The sequence below is a fragment of the Otolemur garnettii genome, unplaced genomic scaffold, assembly GCF_000181295.1.
Source record: "Otolemur garnettii isolate 467f Iridium unplaced genomic scaffold, OtoGar3 scaffold00159, whole genome shotgun sequence".
NCBI classification, from domain to species: Eukaryota; Metazoa; Chordata; class Mammalia; order Primates; family Galagidae; genus Otolemur; species Otolemur garnettii.
In genome coordinates, this window is record NW_003852554.1 from 893,276 (window position 1) to 897,994 (window position 4,719).

The 4,719-nt window shown below is 47.0% G+C and overlaps 1 protein-coding gene across 1 annotated transcript in view; it reads left to right on the forward strand.

The window, feature by feature from the left end:
• Positions 1-4,719, forward strand: part of RAB3B (RAB3B, member RAS oncogene family) — a 56,952-nt gene that overhangs the window by 17,507 nt on the left and 34,726 nt on the right. The window lies entirely within an intron of this gene.

Consider the following 4,719-nt stretch of genomic DNA (forward strand, 5'->3'; position numbering starts at 1 on the left):
GGGGGGGGGGTTGGGGACTTGGTTAATTCAGCTGTGGGATGAGTAGAATGAACACATGGCACCACCAGGGTGATATATGACAATGTCTCTGACTCTTGGTTTTTCTAGCGTGAAATAGGAAGAACAGTAATGCCTACGTCTTAATATTGTAGTAAAGATTGAATGAGACGATATATGCAGAGGAGCTAGCATCCTGTCTGTAACGTATGGGGTCCTCAGTAAACTTAGCCAAAGTCTCACAGTGAGATTGAGAGCCAGGATCAGTGCATGAGTGTTCCACTGAGGCTCCATGAAGCCTTCAAAGGCTGGAGATTCTCCTCACTTGTTTGGATGCTGCCTGATGTGTTGCTAAGGCAGAGCTGGGTGTGGCAGGGGGGCAGGGGGAGGAGGGCTTTCAATTGAGGTTTTATAATTCCTTCTTTCTGCAGACTCCTGCTTCCCCCACACCATTACCCAACACTACTGCCCCACACTTTGAGTTGCCGGGTGACAGCTGGAAATTCTCACCCTCTCTGTGCTCCTGTTCTTCTCACCTTCCTCTGTGAAGTCTGTTAACTCTGTGCTAATGACGCATGGGCTCTGAGCTGGGGCCCAGAGGGGCAAGAGGTCAGGTGCATGGAGGTGTCCCTGCACATCCCGTCTGATAGACATCTGAGAACTCCCACTGCCTCCAGCTCAAACTTGAGGGTCAGTGTTCTAGGTGGAAGCTAGAGGGACCCCAACAGTCACAACCCAGGGCTGAGGCCCCCTTGCTGGACTGTGACTTGTGCTGCTCTTGACCCCTGTGGGCAGGGGGTCTGGCTGGGAGCAATAAATGTGGCAATGTGAAAACAAATCAAACAAAATAAACGAGGGTCACCCTTTATTCCTTTCTGTTCTTGTCCTGCTCCTCTATTTGGGGCATTTGGGAAATTTGGGAGATGGAATTGGTAGTTCCTCCTCCTCAGTTCTGCTGACCTGGTCTCCTCTCTGCCCCTTGCTTACCTCCAGTTCCTGTCACCTCCCCCTTAGACTGCAGCAGCAGCCCCAGTGGAGCTCCCAGACCTCAGTCTCTCACGAGGCACAGGGCCTTGCAAGTAGTGCAGGGTCAATAAAGGTTGGCAAAATGAAAGTGAGTGTTCAGGCCGCAGCTTCACACCTCTCAAAGTCAAAGCCAGCTCTTCTCCCTGCACCTGCCATGTCTGACCCCTCTCTCAGCTCAGATCAAGTATTCCCCCCCACCACAGTCAGTTCTGCTGGAGGTCTGAGGCTTCTCTGGGTTAGCCTCTCTGTAGAACGGGCACAGGTGCTTTCTTTCCTGCTTTCCTCTAAGAGCCACTGTGGACACCAGTCCAGTCAGCTCATCTGATGTATTCTTGATCTCATTTGATCACAAGAGAAGGTCTTGTCATCCTCGTTGTACACATGAGGAAACAGAAGCCCAGAAAGGGAAAGTGCTTGTACTTTACTAGAGGTCACACGGCAGGCTTTGTGACTCCCTCCCAAGCCAGGCTCTTCCCACTGGACAACACTATCTCTGCACATAATAAGTGAGACCAGCACATCCCAGCCCCCTCTGCTGGGAGGATTTTAAATAAGGTTGCAGCTGAACCTTTCCGTTTCCTCAGCTGGAGCTTGGAGAGGAAGAGATAGGAAAGGTAAGAGAGGCTCGGCGCCTGTCACATACACTGAGGCTGGCGGGTTTGAGCCCAGCCCAGGCCTGCTAAACAGCACTGACAACTGCAACAACAACAACAACAACAACAAAATAGCCAGGCATTGTGGCAGGTGCCTGTCGTCCCAGCTACTCTGGAGGCTGAGGCAAGAGGAGGCAAGAGAATCACCTAAGCCCAGGAGTTGGAGGTTGCTGTGAGTTGGGACGCCACAGCACTAGGGCGACATAGTGAGACACTGTCTCAAAAAAAAGGTAGGTAAGACAGAAAAGAAAGGGTAAATAAAGACAATCAGACATGATTCTGAGCTTGGACGTTATGCTCAGGCTGCCACGAGGTGCCATTTTGTGAGGAGAGAGAATGTCCTCTCTGTATGCCATCCTCCCCCACCGGTGTGTTGCTGTGTCAACTGATTGAGCCCAAAGGCTAGCCTGGAAATTTACCACCAGCAGAGGCATAATTAGCCCTTTAATTTCCTTCCAGCGGAAGTTTGCTCAGGCAGTTATCAGCCTGCTTTCTTGGGCTCCTCCCTCCTCCCACTTTCCTCCACCTCCAGCTCTCTGGGAATCTGAGGCCTGTCCTGGGTGTGACACCAGGGGGAAGAACGGCAGATTACTGAGGGCAAGCTGTAAGTGGAATGATTTATTCATGGAATAATGTTTATACAGAGCTTTCCAGTTACCAAGACACTGTCACAATACTTACCTGATTTTATCCTCCTAACAATACCGAGGAAAGAATGTTGTTATCAACCCAATTTTGCAGCTGACAAACCTCCAGCTCAGGAAGTCAAATGCAATAACTGGTCCAAGACCACGTGCCAGGAAGTGGAAGAGCTGGAATTTGAAATCAGAGAGCCTTGCTTCCCAGATCCATACTTTTTCTGCTGCTCCTCACAGTGTCTGGTCATTGAGTGCTTGTGGTGTTTCATTAAATGACACATAAGTGCTGAAGGGACAGTAAATTTAAGGGGAGGATGAGAATGAGGGTGATTTTAAGAGACTTCTTGGAGGAGGTGATCCCATCCTAGAGTTGGTAAGAGAAGTGGGTTCCAAGTTACAGAGAATTTTTTTAAAAAATATTTTTGTCTTGGTGGTGCCTGTAGCTCAGTGAGTAAGGATGGGATCACCTCCTCCAAGAAGTCTCTTAAAATCACCCTCATTCTCATCCTCCCCTTAAATTTACTATCCCTTCTAACTCTAAGGAGTCAAGATAAATAGTAATAATATTTGAAATCAAATAATAATTGCTAACATGAGTTGCGTACTTACCATCAGGCACTATGACAACGTTCTTCATGTATTGAGTCATCAATCCTCACAGCTAGTTCCTTGAGGTAAGACAAAGAAACTGAGGCAAAAATCATCCAATCTACTATCCCTATCTTAAAGATGGATAATCCAAGCCCAGAGTAGACAACAGGAATAAGCCCACAAAGCAAGTTAGTGATTAAACCATAACCAGTCCTCCTGACCCCCGGCCTGAGCCATTTGTCTGCCATCGTCAGGCTGGCTCTGAGAGGTTTCTCTTCCCTCCTCAGATGGTTGTCCCTTCTCCCTCGTAAATAAATTTTAAGGTGTTTGCTTTGTGGAACTGAGTGTTGATTCTATTTTTAGAGCACTCTGGCACCTGTATGCAAATGATCCTCAGAGAACTTGTCTGCTATGGTGACTTGGGCCAACTCTGCAAAGAAGGCAGCTATGAGACCTGAGGGAAAGCACAGCCCAGGGCAGGGTGGGGATCCTGGGTTCCTGATTTCTCTTTCTAGTTAAGTCCCAGACGTCCTGGGGAGTTCAATCTCTTACCTATCCTGTATATATGTTAACCCCTGTGTTCCCACTTGGAAAAGAGTTCAGAAGTAGATCCCTAGGCCAGGCTCCAAGCTGAGATTTTGGCTTTGAAATGTCATGTGGGAAGGTTCCATGGGCTCCAGGGCTGTGGACATTCACATCAGTTATGGTACTGGCTCAAGTTATGGGGAACTATTTATGGCTTTCAGGAAAATAAAAATGTGGAGATTTGGAGGAAGAAAGACCACTTTACCAGACAAACCAATGGTTCTGCCCTGCACAGCTGGAGGGACTTGGGTCTCATGAAATGACAAGAAGGAAGGGGAGAGCAAGGACTCAGACACTTGCCCCCGGCCCTTGGCATAAGCAGCCGTGACCTGACTCTCAATGGCCTTACTGCTTAGCGCATACTAACTGAATGTTCTCTGGGTGACAGGCCCTATGCAAGTCTGATGTTTCAGAGAATCTAAGATGCTATCGCTTGTAAGGCACATCCTTATTTCAGAGATGCTAAAACGTGAAAAGTGGACATCTTATAACCCAAGAATATTTTACGCTCCAGTGAAAATGGAATTGCTTGCGTCCTTCCCAGATGCTTCCCGTTTTTTTTTTTTTAGCTGTTTATTATGGAAGATTTCAAGCACACACTCAATTCAAGTAGAAAGAATAAATAGCACACAAACTCCATCATCCAGCTGCAGCCGTGATCAGCTTATGGTTGGTGGCCCATGTTTTCCCCGTATTTCCTTTTCCTTAGACCAGTAATAAGAATAGTAACTACTAGTACTCATTAGAGATTTATTTTTTCTTAATTATAAAATTCATATATGCTCATTTCAAAAATATTTTTTTGAAATTACAGTTGAGCAGGAAAAGGAAAATATTACTGATATTTTGGTTGGCTTCGTTCCAGCTTCTTCTTTTCAGACAGTCTCACTGTTGCCCAGGATAGAGAGCCGTGGCATGAGCCTAGCTCACAGCAACCTCAAACTCCTGGATATAAGTGATCTTCCCACCTCAGCCTCCCCAGGTAGCTGGGACCCCACAGGTGTGCACCACAACACCTCACTTATTTTTCTATTTTTAATAGAAACAGGGTCTCGGTTTTGCTCAGGCTGGTCTCAAACTCCTGAACTCAAGCAATCCTCCCACCTTGGCCTCCCAGAGTGGTAGGATTATAGGTGTGAGCCACCACACCAGCCTCCAGCTTCTTTTCTGTGAACAGTTGACATAGCTGAAGTCAGATTATGTATCCAAATTAATTTTTTTTTTTTTTT